The sequence below is a fragment of the Canis lupus genome, chromosome X (assembly GCF_048164855.1).
Source record: "Canis lupus baileyi chromosome X, mCanLup2.hap1, whole genome shotgun sequence".
NCBI lineage: Eukaryota > Metazoa > Chordata > Mammalia > Carnivora > Canidae > Canis > Canis lupus.
The window spans coordinates 66,530,668-66,549,287 of record NC_132876.1 but is presented as its reverse complement, the minus strand read 5'-3'; the positions used below and the strand labels follow the sequence as shown (position 1 = coordinate 66,549,287).

The 18,620-nt window shown below is 38.5% G+C and overlaps 1 protein-coding gene and 1 pseudogene across 1 annotated transcript in view; both read left to right on the top strand.

Moving 5' to 3' along the window:
• Positions 1 to 18,620, top strand: part of SLC16A2 (solute carrier family 16 member 2) — a 115,943-nt gene that overhangs the window by 56,223 nt on the left and 41,100 nt on the right. The window lies entirely within an intron of this gene.
• LOC140627816 (large ribosomal subunit protein uL16-like) lies at positions 8,214 to 8,854 on the top strand (annotated as a pseudogene).

Sequence of the window (18,620 nt, the reverse complement as noted above, 5' to 3'; positions counted from 1 at the left end):
TCTTCATTTAAGTTGGTGATATTAGATCCAAACTGCTGAGTATACCATTCAAGTTCCCAGGTTACTTTCTCAGGCTCATCTTCCACTTAACACCTATCTAAACCACGCACACATGCCTTTTTCATTCACATCATATCATTCATATTTTGTACCATATTATCATATTTTGTTCACACTTTTCCACTAGCTTAAAATACCTTTCTTTACTTTGATTATTTGATCATTCTCTATGGCTCACCCCAAAAACTACCTTTGTTCTGCTAAGCTTTTTTAAAATAAGTTTGAGACAAAATTCATATGCCATACAATCAGCCCATTTAAAGTACACAATTCAATGTTTTTTAGTATCTTTACAGAATTGTGCAACTATCGCCATAATCAATTTTACAACATTGTCATCTTCCAAAAAGAAACCTATACCTTTTAGCTATCACCCTGAATTTTCTCATTCTGCCATTCCAGTTCTAAGCAACACTAATGTACTTTTAGTCTACATGTCTTTACATGTTCTAGACATTTCATGTAAATGGAATATGTGCTCTTTTTCTTTTACTGGCTTATTTCACCTATCAAAATATTTTTTTTATTTTGAAGATTCTTCTATATTGTAGCATGTATTAGTAATTTATTACTTTTTATGGCAAAATAATATTCCATTGTATGGATATACCACATTCTGTTTATCCATTCATCAGTTTATGTACTTTTTGGCTATGAACATTTGTATTCGAGTTTTTGTTTGTTTTGTTTTGTTTTTGTTTTTTTGTAGATGTGTTTTCATTTGTCTTAGGTATATACCTAGGAGTACAATTGTTGGATTAAATGATAACTCTATGTTTAACATTTTAAGGGACTGCCAAAATGTTTTCCAAAGCAAACGAACCATTTACATCCCCACCAGCAATGCATGATGATTTCAATTTATCCACATCCTCACCAACATTTATTTTTCCTTTATTATTTTTAAAAATTTTTATTTTTTAGTTCCTTTTTAATTATTATTATAGCCATCCTAGTAGGTGTGAAGTGGTATCTCATTTTGATTTTGATTTGCAGTTCCCAATTGATGTTGAGCATCTTTTCATATGTTTATTGGCCATTCATATATCTTCTTTGGAGAAATATTTATTCAAATATTTTGTCTGACTTTTAAAAATTCTTTTTAGGTTCATGCCAAAATTGAATGGAAGATACAGAAATTTCTCATATTTTTTCTGTTCCTCTATATGCACAGCCTCCCCTACTACGAACATCCCAGAGTGATACATTTGAAGTTCAACCATCAATAAACTACATTGACACATTATCACCCAACGTCCATATTTTGCATTAGGTTCACTCTTCAATGTTCACATTGAACATTGAACAGAGCTCACATTCTATGAGCTCTGACAAATGTCAAACTCCTCCATTATAATATTCCCCCTTATATTATTGTATAGTTTCCCAGCCCTAAAAATCCTCTGTGCTCTGTAGCTATTCCTCTCTCCCTTCCCCTGAACCCCTGATAACCTGATCATTTTACTGTCTCTATAGTTTTGCCTTTTCCAGAATGTCATATACTTGAAATTATATTATATGTAGCCTTTTCAGATTGGCTTCTTTCACTTAGTAATATGCATTTCATTTAGTAGTATGTCTTTTCCTGTCTTGATAGCTCATTACTTTTTAGTACTGAATAATATCTCATTATCTGAATGTACCCACAGTTTATCAAGTCACCTACTGAAGGACATCTTGGTTGCTTCCAAGCTTGGACAATTATGAATAAAGCTACTATAAGCAATTGTGTGCAAATTTTTGTGTGGACATAGGTTTTTTTGAATCTTTTAGCTAAATACAAGGAGCGTAACTGGAGGGGATCATGTGGTTAGATGATGTAGTTTTGTAGGGAACTGTTCAATTTTCTTCCAAAGTGGCCATACCATTTTGTATTGCCATCAGTAGTGAATGAGAACCTGTTGTTCCACATCCTCACCAGCATTTGGTGTTGTCAGTGTTTTGAATTTTGGCCATTGTTATAAGGGTATAGTGCTATTTCATTGTTGTTTTTATTTGCAATTCCCTAATTGACACATGATGTGGAACATCATTTCATAGGCCTATTTGCCATCTGTATGTCTTCTTTGGTGAGGTATCTGTTAAGATCTTTTGCCCATTTTTTAATTGGTTTGTTTACTTTCTTATTATTGAATGTTAAGTGTTTTTTGTATACTGTGGATTAGGAACTGTCCTTTATCAGATATTCTTCTGCAAATATTTTCTCCCAGTCTGTGACTTGTTTTCTCATTCTTGTGATAGAGTCTTTTCAGAGTAGAACCTTTTAATCTTAATGAAATATAGTTTATCAATTCTTTCTTTTATGGATTATATAAAAAAGTCATTAACATATCTGAGGTCATCTAGATTTTCTTCTACATTATTTTCTAGAAGTTTAAGAGTTTTGCATTTCCATTTTTAGGTATATGATTTTTTTTTAAAGATTTTACTTATTCACCCATGAGAAACACAGAGCAAGAATCAGAGACATAATCAGAGGGAGAAGCAGGCTTGCTGTGGGGAACCCAATGGAAACTCGATTCCTGGACTGGGATCATGCCCTGAGCCGAAGGCAAACGCTCAGCCACTGAGACACCCAGGCATCCCCTATGATTATTTTTGAGTTAATTTTTATGAAGAATGTAAGGTCTGTGACTAGATTAATTTTCTTTCTTTCTTTCTTTCTTTCTTTCTTTCTTTGCCCATGGATGTACAGTTCTAGCATTATTTTTTTTTGAAAAGACTATCTCTGTTCCATTGTATTGTCTCTGCTTCTTTGCCAAAGATCAGTTGACTATATTTATATGGGCCTATTTCTGGGCTCTACTGATCTATTTGTATATTCTTTCACCAATGCCACAGCATCTTGATTACTAAAGCTTTATAGTAAGTAAGCCTTGAAGTTGGGTAGTATCAGCCCTCCCACTTTGTTCTCTACCAGTTTTGTTTTTAAAAGATAAAGAAAATAATTTTATTATGGATTAAGCATTAATCCAGATTATGATGCCTACACCATAGTCAATCCACTAAGACTGCAAAGACAAAAATGAATCTTGCTCTTTTATATAGCCAAGAAGATACAAACTATTATATCCTTTTTCTCAAGATAAACAATAACTTGTCCTCAAGTAAGAGGACTTAACAGCATCATTTGTCACATATAGTTCTTCCAAACTTTACTTGGTATTTGGGGTATTCTCTTTCATTTCATGTTGGCTATTTGCAGTCCTTTGCCTTTCCATAAAAACTTCAGTCATATTGTCAACAGCCACAAAATAACTTGCTGGGATTCTAATTGAAATTGCATTGATCAAGTTGGAAGAACTGACGTGTTGAAAATATTGAGTGTTCCTATCCATGAACATGGAATATCTCTCCATTTATTTAATCCTTTTATTTCTTTCATCAGAGTTTTGTAGATTTCCTTATATAGATCTTGTACATACTTTTAAAGATTTATACCTAAGTATTTCATTTTGAGGGGTGATAAAGTAAGTGGTAGTGTGTTTTAATTTCAATTTCACTTGTTAATTTTGGAAAACGATTGACTTTTTTATGTTAACCTTGTGCCCTGCAGCCTTGCTATAATTGCTTATTAATTCCAGGAATTTTTTAGTCTTCCTTCCCCCACCAAGTTTTTATTTGAATTCCAGTTAATTAAATACAGTGTAATATTAATTTCAGGTGTAGAATTTAGTGAGTTATCACTTATAACACTCAGTGCTCATGACAACATGTGATCTTCTTAATACCCATCACTCATTTAACCCATCCCCCGTCCACCTCCCATCCAGCAACCCTTAGTTTGTTCTGTATAGTTAAGAGTCTGTTTTATAGTTTGCCTCTCTCTTTTTCCCCCATGTTCATGTTTTGTTTCTTAATCCATTGAGTGAAATCATATCGTATTTGTCTTTCTCTGACTGACTTATTTCACTTAGTATAATACTCTAGCTCCATTCATGTTGTTACAAAGGAAAGATTTCATTTTTTATGATATATATATATTAGATCTTCTTTATCCATTCATCAGTCAATGGACATTTGGGCTCTTTCCATAATTTGGCTATTATTAATAATGCAGCTATAAATATTGGGGTGCATGCATCCCTTTGAATCAGAATTTTTGTATTCTTTGAGCAAATACCTAGGAATGCAATTGCTGGATCATAGGGTAGCTCTATTTTTAACTTTTTAAAGGAAACTCCATACTATTTTCTAGAGTGGCCACACCAGTTTGAATTCCCACCGACAATGTAAGGGAATTCCCCTTTCTCTGCATTCTTACTAACATTTTTTGTATCCTGTGTTATTTTAGCCATTCTGACAGGTGTGTGGCTACTATCTCATTGTAGTTTTGATTTGTATTTCCCTGATGCTGAGTGATATTGAGCATCTTTTCGTGTGTCTCCTAGCCATCTGTATGTCTTTTTTTGAAAAATCTCTATTCATGATTTCTGCCCATTTTTAAATTGGATTATTTGGCTTTGGGGAGTTGAATTTTCTAAGTTCTTTATATATTTTTGATACTAACCCTTTATTAGATATGTCATTTGCAACTATCTTCTCCCATTACTTATGTTGCTTTTAGTTTTGTTTTTGTTTCCTTCACTGTGCAGAAGTTTTTAATATTGATAAAGTCCCAATAGTTTATTTTTCCTTTTATTTCCTTTGCCTGAGGAGATGTATATAGTAAGAAGATGCTATGGCCAATGTCAAAGAGTTATTGCCTCTAGGATTAAATCCTCTAGGATTTTTATGGTTTCCTGCCTCACATTTACATCTTTAATTCATTTTGAACTTATTTTTGTGTATGGTGTAAGAAAATGGTCCAGTGTCACTCTTTTTCATGTTGCTGTCCAGTTTTCCCAACACCATTTGTAGAAGAGACTGTCTTTTTCACACTGGATATTCTTTCTTTGTCAAAGATTAATTGACCATATAGTTGTGGATTAATTTCTGGATTTTCTATTCTGTTCCATTGATTTATGTCTGGTTTTGTGCCAGTACCATGCTGTCTTGACCATTACATCTTTGTAATATATCTTGAAATCCAGAATTGTGTTGTCTCCAGCTTTGCTCTTCTTTTTCAAGATTGCTTGGGCTATTCAGGGTCTTTTGTTGTTCCATATACATTTTAGAATTGTTTGTTCTAGTAGCATGAAAAATGCTTTTGGTATTTTTATAGGATTGTTTTAAATGTGTAGATTGCTTTGGGTAGTATACACATTTTAATAATATTTGTTCTTCTGATCCATGAGCATGGAATGTCTTTCCATTTCTTTGTATCATCTTCAATTTCTTTCATCAGTGTTTTATGGTTTTCTTTTACTTCTTTGGTAAGGTTTATTCCTAGGTATCTTATTGTTTCTGGTGCAATTGTAAATGAGATTTATTCCTTAATTTCTCTGCTGCTTCGTTATTGGTATATAGAAATGCAACAAATTTCTGTACATTGATTTTGTGTCCTGAGACTTTACTGAATTCATACATCAGTTTTAGTGGATTTTTTTGGTAGAGTCTTTCAGGTTTTCTATATATGAGATCATGTCATCTGCAAGTAATTTTACTTTTTCCTTGCCATTGTGGATGCCTTTTAAAATTTTTGGTTGCCTGATTTCCGTGGCTAGGACTTCCAGTACTATGGTAAATAAGAGTGGTGAGAGTGGACATCCTTGTCTTGTTCCTGACTATAGAGGAAAATCTGTCAGTTTTTCCCCACTAAGGATATTAGCTGTCAGTTTTTCATACATAGCCTTTATTATGTTGAGGTAAGTTCCCTCTAACCCTAGTTTGTTGAGGATTTTTATCATAAATGGATGTTATACTTCACCAAATGCTTTTCTGCATCTATTGAAATGATCACATGGTTCTTATTCTTTCTTTTATTGATATGGTGTATCATGTTGATTGATTTGTGAATATTAAATCACCCTTGTAACCCAGGAATAAATCCCACTTTATCATGGTAATGATTTTTTTAATGTATTGTAGCATCTGATTTGCTAGTATTTTATTGGGAATTTTTGCATCTATGCTCATCATGGGTATTGACTTGTAGTTCTCTTTTTTAGTGATGTCTTTACTTGGTTTTGACATCAGGGTACTGCTAGACTCATACAATGAATTTGGAAGTTTTCCTTTCTTTTCTATTTTTTTGGAATTGTTTGAGAAGAATAGGTATTAACTCTTCTCTAAGTGTTTGGTAGATTTTGCACATGAAGCTCTCTGGTTCTGGACTTCTGTATGTTGGTAGTTTTTGATAACTGGTTCAATTTCTTTGCAGGATCTCAGTCTGTTCAAGTTTCTATTTATTCCTCTTTCAGTTTTGTTAGTTTGTATGTTTCTAGGCATTTATCCATTTCTTCCAGGTCGTTCAATTTGTTGGCATATAGTTTTTTATGAAAAACTCTTAGAATTGTTTGGATTTCTGTGGTGTTGGTTATTTCTCCTCTCTCATTTGTGATTTCATTAATTTAGGTCCTTTATCTTTTCTTTTTGATAAGTCAGGCTAGAGTTTTATCAATTTTATTAATTTTTTTTCAAAAAACTAGCCCTTGGTTTCATTGATCTGTTCTATTGTTTTTTAAGTTTCTACATCATTTATTTCTGCTCTAATCTTTATTATTTCCTTCCTTCTGCTGCCTTGAGTATTTCTCTTCCTCCAGGTGAGTTAGTCTCCAATAAAACCCCTATAGTTTAGGCTCTAGTAAAATTGTTTCTGCTGAGAGCAGACATTGTTAAGAAGAACAGAATGCTCTGGTGTGTTTCAAAATGGCTACATTTTCCCTTCTCCTGCCAGAAGCAGGAAAGGCTTTTTCTTCAGTCTTTACTGTGAGAATTTTGTAGAGCTGTTGAGGTAAAATTTACAAAATGTTTCCCCCCCGCCCATCATGGGCCCCTCCTGGAGTTTTTAGGTCTCATACTTTCTCACACTGAGCCTCTAACAATTTTCCAGTTACAGTTTAGGTTTTCCAGCCATGCTGCTTGTTCCACAGAGGTGTCAGCTCCAATAAGTTGTGATTCTCTGTATTCAACTGTCTTTATAATTTTTGGTACAGTGATTTTCCCTGTGACCTCACTTCTCTGATGGATCTAAGAAACATTTGTGATTTTTCAGTCTGTTTAGCTTTAATTAGAGTGATAAATGACTTCTAAGCTCCTTACAAGCCAGACCAGAAGCCCTTTGCCTATTTCTCTTGTATTACGGAGTTGTCAGTGTTCTTTATATATTCTGTATATTCAACCCTTTTCAGATAAGTGGTTTGCAGATATTTTCTTCCATACTGTGGGTTGTCTTTCCTATATTGCTGATGTTCTTTCAAGCACAAAAGTTTTAAATATTTTATTGTGGCAAAATGCACATAACATAAAATTTGCCATTTTAACTATTTTAAGTATACATTTCAATGGCATTAAGTACATCCACATTGTTTTGCAATGATTAGTACCACCCAAAACTAGAACTTTTTCTTTTTCCCAAACTGAAATTCTGTACCCATTAAACAATAACTCACAATCCTCTTCTCCTGAACCCCTAGCAACCAACATTCCACATTTTGTCTCTATGAATACTCTATATAACTCCTAAAAGTGATGTCATACCTTTATTCTTTCATAACTGGTTTGTTTCACTTATCATAATGCCAACAAAGTTTATCCCTGTTGTAGCATGTGTCAGAATTTTCTTCTTTTTAAAAGTTCAGTAATATTCCATTGTGTATATATCACATTTTGTTGATACGTTCATCTGTTGATCGACATTTCGATCATTCTATCTTTTGGCTATTGTGTATAGTGCTGCTATGAACATAGGTATACAGATATCTGTCCAAGTCCATGCTTTCAATTCTTTTGGGTATATGATTTTAAAAGTTCTTAATTTTTATTAAGTCCAATTTATCCATTTCTTTCTTTTGTGCTTTTGTTATCATATCTAAGAAACCATTGCCTGAACTGAGGTCATGAAGATGAACTCCTATTCTTTCTTCTAAGAGTTTTACAGTTTTAGTTCTTACATTTAGGCCTATGTTTCATTTTGAGGTCATTTTTGTATATGGTGTGATGTAAGGGTCCAACTTAATTCATTTGCATCCAATTGACTCACCACCACTTGCTGAAAAGACTATTTTTCATTTTACTTTCCTTTGGTGCACACTGAAGGTCTTGGTGTCACCATGGAGCACTGTCCATACTGGTGTTACCAGTATTGTAAAAACAAATAATATCCCAAGTCTCCCTTCTGTAGAGGTGCCCCTGATGCTGAGATCCACATCTTTGACCTGGGGCAGCAGGCAAAAGTCGAGGAGTTCCCACTATGTGGGCACATGGTATCAGATGAATATGAGTAGCTCTCCTCTGAAGCTCTGGATGCTGCCCATATTTGTACTAACAAGTACATGGTGAAAAGCTGTGGCAAAGATGGTTTTCACACCTGAGTGGAATTCCACCCCTTCCATATCATCTATATCAACAAGATGTCCTGTGCTGGGGCTGACAGGCTCCAGACAGGTATGCAAGGTGACCTTGCAAAGCCCTAGGGCATAGTGGCCAGGGTCCACATTGGCCAAGTCATCATGTCCATCTGTATCAAGCTGCAGAATAAGGAACATGTGATTGTGGCCCTATGCAGGGCCAAGTTCAAGTTCCCTGGCTGCCAGAAGATCTACATTTCCAAGAAGTGTTTTTTTTTTCTAAATTTAATGTGGACAAATTTGAAGACATGGTGGCTGAAAAGTGGCTTATCGTCAGTGGTTGTGGGGTCAAATACATCCCTAATCATGGCCCTCTGGACAAACGGCAGGCTCTGCACTCATGAGAACCTTGGCACTACCCCCTCTTTATTCATGCCCACCAATAAATCCTACCTCATGTCAAAAAAAGACTATTTTTTTCACACACTGAATTATCTTGGCACTTTTAACAGCAATCAATTCACAATAAATGTGAATTGTTTTTGGACTCCCAATTTTATTTCATTAATAATGTGCCTATCTATCCTTATGCCAGTACTATATTGTCTTGATTACTGTAGCTTTGTAGTATGTTTTAAATCTGGAAGTGTGAGTCTTCCAACTTTGTTTTTCTTTTTCGAGTTTGTTTTGGCCATCTGAATCTCTTGCATTTCCATACAAATTTTAGAATCAACTTATCAATTTTTGCAAAAAAAAAGCAGCTAGGATTTTGATAGTAATTGTGATGAACCTGTAGATCAACTAAGAGAAAGTTTCATTTTAACAATATGAAATTTCCTGATCTATGAAGAAGAGATGTCTTTCAACTTGTTTAGGTTTTCTTTAACTTCTTTCAACAGTATTTTGTAGTTTTCAGAGTGTAAGTTTTATACTTATTTTGTTAAATTTATTCCTAGCTAATTTATGTTGTTTCATGCTATTCTTAATGGAATTGTTTTCCTAATTTCATTTCACATTGTTTATTGTTATTACAGAGATGTATCATTGATCTTTGTATACTTGTATCCTACAATGTATCCTACAATGTTGTTGAACTAATTTACTAGTTCTAATATATATTTTTCAGGTTTCTTAGGATAAGATCATGTAATCTGCAAATAGAGATAATTTTATTTTTTCATTTCCAATTTGGATGCTTTCTATTTCTTTTTCTTGCCTAATTGGCCTGGCTGGAAATTCTTATTCAATGTTGAATGGATATGATGACAGCAGATATCCTTGTCTTGCTTCTGATTTAGGGGGAAAGAAATTAGTTTTTCACCAATAAGTATTATATTAGCCTTGGCTATTTCATAGGTGGCCTTTATCAGGTCAAGGAAGTTCCCTTCTATTCTTAGTTTATTGAATACTTCTATCATCGAAGAATATTGTGTATTTTCAAATTCTTTTTCCTGCATTTTTTGAAATGATCATGTGGTTCTTGTCTTTCGTTCTGTTGATATGATGTATTACATTAGGTGACTTTCAGAAATTAAGTCAACCTTGCATTCCTGGGATAAATGTCACTTGGTCATGGTGTACAATCTTTTTTACATGTTACTGTATTTAATTTGCAAATATTTAGTTGAGGATTTTGCATCAGTATTCATGAAAGGTGTTGGTCTTTAGTTTTATTCTCTTGTAATATCTTAGGCTGGCTTTGGTATCAAGGTAATACTGGGCTCATAGACTGAGTTGGGAATGCTTCCTTCTATTTTGGGAGAGTTAGTGAAGACTGGTACTAATTATCCTTTAAATGTTTGATACAATTAATTAATCAGTAAAGGGATTTTTTGAGAAAGGGAGGAGTGTTTTAATTACTAATTCAATTTCTTAATGTATCTCTTCAGATTTTCTATTTCTTCTTGTATCAATTTTGATAGTTTGTGGTTTTGTAGAAATTTGTCCGTTTCATCTAAGTTATCTAAGTTAGTGGCATATAGTTGTTGATAGTATTCCCTTGTGCTCCTCTTATTTCTGTAAAGTTGTAGATATCCCAGCTTTATTCTTTTTTTAAAAAAGTTTTTATTTATGAGAGATAGAGAGAGAGAGGGGTGGGGGCAGAGACATAGGCAGAAGGAGAAGCAGGCTGCCTGCAAGGAGCCAGATGTGGGACTCGATCCCAGACCCTGGGATCATGCCCTGAGCTGAAGACAGATGCTCAACTGCTGAGCCACCCTGGAACCCCCCAGATCTATTCTTAATTTTGCTAATTTGAATCTTTTTTTCATTTTTTGGTCAATCCAGTTAAAAATTGTCAGTTTTGCAGATATTTTTAAATAACCAATTTGTGGTTTTATTGATTTTCTCCATTTTTTATTGTTTATTTAATTTATATCTCTTGTAGTCTTAATTATTACCTTTCTTCTACATAATTTGGGTTTAGTTTGGTCCTCTATTTCTAGTTTCTTTAGCTGGAAAGCTAGGCTAGTGACTCAAGATTTTTATTTTTAAAATTTTTATTGAGCTAAAATTCACCTACCATACCATTCATCCTTTTAAAGTGTAAAATTTGGTGCTTTTTGTATGTTTTTAATGTTCCAACGATTACCATTATCTAATTCCAGAACATTTTTTTACCCCCAGAAGATTATATTTAGTAGCAGTATTTCCCCTAGCTCCTTTTTCCTCTGTCTCTAGTGACCAGTAATCTACTTTCTGCTATGGATTTTGGACATATCATAGAAAAGATTTTTGGTTGACAACTTTTTTCTTTTCACTACTTTGACTATGTCATCCCACTATTTTCCAGCCTCTATTATTTTTGGTAAAAGTCAGCCATTAATTGTACTGAAGTTTTTCTTGTCCATGATGAGTCATTTTTTTCTCTTGTTGCCTTCAAAATTTCCCTTTGTTTTTAGCATTCTACATCTTGACTGTGGTGTGTCTGGGATGTCTCTCCTTGTGTCCATCCAACCTGTTATTTGTAAAAGCTTCTTAGATGTATAGATTAATGTTTTCTTCAAATTTGAGGAGCTTTCATTATTTCTGATTTTTTTTCTGTCCTTTTCTCCCTTCTCTTCCTACAATCTCATTGTGTGTATATTGGTGTTTTTAATGATGTCCCACATTTCTCTGAGGCTCTGTTCATTTTCTTCATTCTATATTCTCAATCCTTTTTCAATTTGCATAATATATACTGATCTACCTTCAAGTTTGCTGATTTTTTCCTTCTCCCACCTCAAAACTACATTGAGCTTCTCTTTTGAATTTTTTATTTCACTTACTGTGCTTTACAACTCCAGAATTTCCATGTAGTTCTTGTTAAAAGTTTCTTTCTCATGATTGATATTCTCTATATGATGAGACATTATTATTATGATACATTCTTTTAATTCTTTAAGCATGATATCCTTTAGTTGTTGAACATATTTGTAATAGGTGCTTTGCCTTTTAAGCTCAACATCTGGCCTCCTCATGACAGTTTCTATTGTCTGCTCTTTCTCCCTATTTATGGATCACACTTTACTATTTCTTTGCATGTTTCATGATTTTTTGTTGAAAACTGGACATTTTAGATAATATATTGTAGCAACTCTGGATACTACTACTGACTTTTCTGGACTTGTTTGGTGAAGTCTCTTTCCTGCAGTACATGGCCCTATGTTGCTCCCCAGAAGTAGCTGTAGCCTTGGACATGCACACAGCATTACTACTACTGTGGTTTTAGCGGGGCTCTCTGCTTCTTTCACGGAGATCCCCATTTAGCTTCTGGCAAATCTGTCTCCAGTGGTATCACACCCAGCTATTAGCCTATGCTAATTGCTGCTTAATTCCACCATTGTGTTTTTAATGATGCCTGTGGGCATAAATTGTTCCACAATCTGATCCAATTAATGTTGTAGTTTATTGCAGGGGCAGGGTATTATCAGTCTTTGAGGCTTGCTTAGATCCTAGAATAGTACTTCTTAGATCTTTCTGTGCTTTTTTTTTTCTATTACATTTCTAGCTAGTCTACCAATCTACAGTTGCTACTAGAGTCATGGAGCTACCAGTTCCCTCTTAATTACTCACCACCAAGACCTTTATTGTTTCTGAAAATACCCCCAGGGAAGAACTTTTCCACATAATATTAGTCTATTTAGGGAGAACTGAGGTGCTCTCCATTCTTAAAAACCTGTCTTTCTTCCAGGCAGAAATTCTGCCCCACTGCACTTGAGCTGGAGGTGGGGATACCAGTCCCACATCTCCCAGAATGACACCCCTGCTCTGTAAGCAAGGTGCTGGAAACAATGATAGCTGCTGCTTTTCTCATCTTGACTTAACCTAGCATGGAAGCTCCACCCTATGAGTGAGATGAGGCTGAGGTAAACAAAGACACAATATTTTTGGCCAGCCACACTAGGAGAAGCTAGGCCGGTTTCTGTAGTGTAGTGGTTATTACGTTCACCTCACACACTAGGAGAAGCTGGGTGGTAGAAAGACTCTCCAGGGCTTTTGGCTCCACCAGTCTAGAATAAAGCTTCTACAACAAAGAACTAGAAAGTAATGTTAAGATTCTAGCATCTTACCTTTCCAGGGATCAAACTGTAGCTGAGTACTAGATGATGGAACTGTAAGTTATTGATCACACCCACCCAGAATAGAACTTTCATCACACTGAGCTGGATGTGGGCAGGGACAGGAAAACTCATGCTTCAAATGCCATAGACTCTTGTTGTTCTTACAAAGATTTATTAGTTTCTTGAATAAATACTGCTTCATTTGTTGTATGACATTAGGACAACATTAATTAAATTTAATGAAATTTAACAGCTACAGTTATTTCACTAGAAAATGGGATTACAGAGCTCATCATACCCCTCATTTCAAAACTGGAAACCTCTCTGTTAGGTTTGTAAACAACCTTCAGAGTAATTTATTTCCCTCTGACCTGATACACTGTCCTGGGCTAGGAGGTATCCACCTGAGCAGGGTGGTGGAAAAAGCATGGACTCTGGGAGATGAATTAATCCAGAAACTCTATAAATTTGTCTATCCTAGTGGCCCACCCCCTAAGGAGGCTAAAGATCAGACTGAGAGTGGGGGACCAGAGGGCACCAGTCACCATAAGTCTTCCACCAAGGCTGTCCCCCAAGAAGTGGCAAGAGGTGGGGTATGAGGCTCACAAAAGAGACACACAAGTCCCTACAGCAAGGCAGATTGGACTAGCTCCCTTGGCCCTTGAGGGAAGAGCCACAGTGAGACTGACTTGGGCTACAAGGGACAGAGTACTTTCTAAGGGTAAGGTACAGAAAGGGCTATCCCAGGAAGAAGTAGCTCTCTGTCATACTGAGGTTATTATCTGAGCAGACAGGTGTGGAGGGGCCTCTGGCATTCAGCAAGAGGTTGAACCCCAGAACCCCTGGGGGCCCTGTGGACCCTAAAATACTCTGATCCTCCCACTTTTTGGAGGACAAACCCTGCCCAGTCCTGTCTGGCCTGGTCAGGTGGTTCAGAAGCACCCCAGGGACCAACAGCCCTTTCCTGAGGTTTCAAAAAGGAGCAGCATTAGCACTGATTAGTGCTCTAATTGGCATTTTAATTGCCAGTCTCACTCTCTTCTTTTAGGCTTTATAGTGAATACCTGGTGCCTAATCCTCTCCTATTCCTGCCACCCCTCTTCTCCCTGGAGATCAGCTCAAAGTTGTGCCTCATCTTCCCTTCACCCACCACCACCCACATCCCCCAACAAAGCCTGGAGGCCTGGATGAGCTTCTCCATGGCATCTGCATTGCACTTTCTCTCCCTCCCCCTGCCAGTGAGCTCAGGAAATTGGTTTTAATCCACCAGCTCTAGTTGCTTAGCAACAGAAAAGCCTGATCCTAGCAACCAGAAGCCACAAAGATGCTGCAAAAAGAAGGGGTTGTCTGAACCCTGCTCAGCTCCTGACTGCTGGCCTCCCTGATGTTTTTCTCATCGAATAGAGACACCCTTCCTTTCTCAGATGCCAGGTCTTGAAAGGCTGATCTCTGGGGCAGCTGCCTTGACCTCACCCCCCCCCCCATTTTTCCTGCCTGGAGCCTCCCTGAATCCCACCTCCAAGCCCAGCAGAAGACAGCCCATGATCACAGTAGGGTGGCTCTAGGAAGTGCCCTCACCTTCCAGTGACCAGTGACAGAGATCACTGGCTACATAGATTCCTCCAGGCTGGCCTGGTGGGTGGGAGTGGGGTGGGCCAGGCTCCTTTGACTCAGGGTGAGAGCAATTCCTGCCCTGGGTGTAGGGGGCTGTGCACTGTAATCCCAGCCCACCTGAGTCTGAGGGGAGACAAGGGACCATACACAATAACTCCCTACTTCTAGAGGTCAGAAAACTGAGAGTCAGATGGGCTCAGATCCGCACAACATTTCAGTGACAGTTGGGTCTGAACCAATGCCAGAGCACAAGGCTCCCCAACACAGTCAGCATCCGTGAGACTGCCAGGCTACTGTGCAGCACACCAGGCTTCTGCTTCCCCTCCTCAAAAGACAGTGAGGACAGGGTTGTCCACCATGAAGAAGAAGAAGCCTTCTGCCCTCCTGCTTTTTGGGATGGCCTCAGCTCAGGGTGATGATCAGTACAGATTTTCCATTTGACAAGCTGCTTTCCTAGAATGTTTTAACATAATAAGAGTTCAGGAGCATCCCCCAGGAGAGAGAGGACTGATCAGAATTCTGACTCTGTGAGTGGGGGCTAACTGGTATCTTAATCTCAGATCTCACTGGACTTCACAGGAGATACACATGCATGCATTCCTCTACCCCTTCTGTAGGGCCTCAAGCTCTAACAGCAGGGCTGTCCCCTAGAGATAAACCATGGAAAGTGGGGGCTGTGGGAAACTGGCATCGGACAAGGGACCCCCATCCCCATTTTTCACCCTGAGCCAGGCCTCTAGGCAGGGACAAGCCTTCCCCTGGGCAACTTCTACCTTCCCCCCCTTCTTGCTTCTCTCCCTCCCTTTCCCCCTTTCTCTCTCCCAAGAAAAGGGCTTCTGGCTTCCATTGCCTGGCAACCAGACTGCCACAGGCTGAGAAGAGCAGCACAGATGCTGCCTAATGAGGGGGCTGAAACAAGGGGCAAAATCTTTGTCTCTCGTCCTAAGCCTCTGCCAGCACTGCCTCTGGTGCTCACAAATTACACATTTTCTTAAATTTGTGATGGCTGTGCTCTATAATGAAAAGCCTTCCAAAGTCGGACAGATAACCCCATTTGGATAAATACCTCCTTAATCCACCGTTTTTCTATTTCATGTTTAAAACCTTTTGTTATGGAAAATTTCAAGCCTACACACAAGTAGAATAGCATAATGAGCCCTCTTGTGCACACCACCCAGCATCAACAATTATTAACTCCAAGCCATATTGTCACATCATTGTATCTGCAAGCGTTCAGTATGTGGCTTTGGAACATTAGGATTATCTTTTTAACATAACTACAGTGTTATTTTTTTATTTTTTATTTTTTACAGTGTTATTTTAAAATAATTAACGATAAACCCATAATATCATCAAATACCCTATCAGTGTTCAAACGTTCAAATGTATCATCAATATCATGAAGGATTGGTCTTTTTTTTAACAGTTTATTTGGGTCAGGATCTAAATAAAATCTATACATCAATCTACACATTCCACTTTCTGAATATTGTAGGGGAGGAAAAACTTTTCTTCTACTCTCTTAAACTCAGTGAGGTACGTAAATTAAGCCTATAAAACACAGACTAACAGGAGGGGAAAACCAGGGTTTATTTCCATGTGCAACCTCCATATACATGGCAAAAACTGAGTGATCATAACTCAAAGGAGTGATTGGAGTTTGGTGCTTATATGCCATCTTACTAGGTGAAGGCTAGGGGAGAAAGGCACTTGCTGGAAAACAAATGCCTTTTTAGAAAGATAAATGAGTTTTCAGGAGAACAAACAGTTGATAGGAAGATTTGTGATAGTGTTTGTCTCTACACATGTGAATGGTCTTTCTGTCTCCTTCAGAGCCAAAAGATTCTCCTGGAGAAGAGATTTCAGGTAGATTTTATTCACAGTCTACCTTCTGGGTGTAGATGGCCTGAGAAGGAATTTATGGCTGCCTCATTTCCCAGAAGTTGCTGCTTTTAGCCAAATAAGGGAAGCCCCAAGAAGGATTTCACCCCTGTTATCTGTTGAATCTCACGTGTCTTTAGCTAAAAATAATCTTTATACCAACTCTAGGATTCCAAGTGGGTCCCCACAATATTCCAACATAAGAAGGAACTTAAATTACCCTGGAAACAAACTATTGACCCCTAAGCTCTTCCTAGACTTCCTATGAGCTCTGCCCTGAGCTGTGTGAGGCTTCCTTAAGATGAGGAGACTGAGGTTCAAAGTGGTGAAATGAAGAGCTCAATGTCACCCAGCTAATGAGGCACAGATCCAGGTCAATAACTCATGTCAAGCAGTCCAAACTCCTAACTGTATGTGTCTTGACAACCATACTCTGCCACCCCCACCTGTCCTGCCTCCAAAGAGGTAAGAGAAGCTTTAGGAAGGAGTCAGGGAAGGCCTCCCCTGACCACCTCTTAATCCAAGTACTACCCAGGATCTGTGAAAGACCCATGCAATCCCACCTCCTCTGACTGCACTGGCCCATTTCCTTTCTCCCAAGTATCTGCCATTGGGTACATGTGCCTCAGTCTCCCACTCACTCAAAAGCTCCTGAGTGCAAGGACCTTGGCTCTGGATATTGGTGACCTGCCCCAGCTGAGGACTCACCCAGAGGCATTTGGAAGGTCCTCCCCAAAGGGAGGGCCTACCTACTGACTGCCTGAGTCAGAGACCTTCTGGAGGATAGGTGTGCTAGAAATACAGTGAGTCTTTGGGAGAAGAGATCCTGGACCCCAGGAAGGAGCAGCCATCAGATACTGCAGAGTGAAAGTGGTCCCTCTTGTCCTCAGAGAAGGCAAGGCAGTGTCCAGGGAGCAGCCTGGGCCCAGGCACCCTGAGAACAGGGGCCTTTGGCCTCACCCCTCCCTCTTATAAACCATTTACCCTCTGAAAGCATCAGGGAGTCTTCATCTGCACAGCAAAGATACTGTTGGGCTGTCTTGTGGTTGTAGGAGCCCTCAGCTTGGAGCAATGAAATGTGCTCTGGCTGGTAAACCTTGATGGCAGGTCTGCGTCTCTGCTCTTTCACTTTGCTGCTCAGTGACCCTGGGCAGGCAATTTCCTCCCTGTTGGTCTTTATTTCCTTATCTATACAATGAAGGGATTAGACCAGATGATCTCTAGGGGCCCACTAGCCTCCACATTCCTGTGATCGCCAGGAAAGGGAAACCCACAACACTCCTTGGTAAATGGCTACTGTTCTTAATTATCTTTACAGTCAGGAAGGTCTTCCTGTCTGTTTCCTACTGTCTCTGAGCCTTGGCTCCTCTGGGAAGGCCCAGGTCTGGATAAGCATCTTGACTGTCCTGGAAGTACCTGGGTGGGCAACAGGCATTCTCATGGAATAGAATGCACAACTCAAGTCACAATGGTGGGAGAGTGGGGTCTGGAGCCCTGCAGTCCCTGCTCCCAACCCCAGACGTGTTCAGGAGGCAGCCATGTTCAGACATCATGGAGATGAATAACTGTGACACTGATTGCCTTGCCCTCCATGTAGCCCAACCTCTCCATTTTCTAGATAAGGAAAGAAAGACTTGTCAAAGCTCACAGAGATCTAGGGCAGAAAGGAGCTTGGAGTGGGGAAGAGCTGGGGACCTCCTCAGGAGGTATCTTTCCTGGTGAGGGGTGGAGATGGTGAGGAAGAGAGCCAGTCCCCAAGGAGCAGAGTTGTGGCATAAACGAAAACCAGTTTGTGAAACCCACCATCAGTGAGCTCCTGGGGGAACATGCATACACCCACACCCACACCCACACACCACAGGAGAAGAGGTCATAAACATGTCTGACTACCAAGCAGCTGAGCTGGGGCTCTAACATGACCACCCCACCAGGAGCCACTGAATCTCCCAGCTATTTCATTTATTCAACAAATGGTGACTAAGTTGCTGGGACCAAACTGTGAACAAGTGGGACATGGTCCCTGCCCTCTCAGAGTTTCCAACATAGCTAGGCAGGCAAGTGCTCAAGAGGAGATTCCAACCCAGGGAACTAGTCCCAGGCTCAAGGAAACCAGGAGCTGTGGGAACCCACCAGA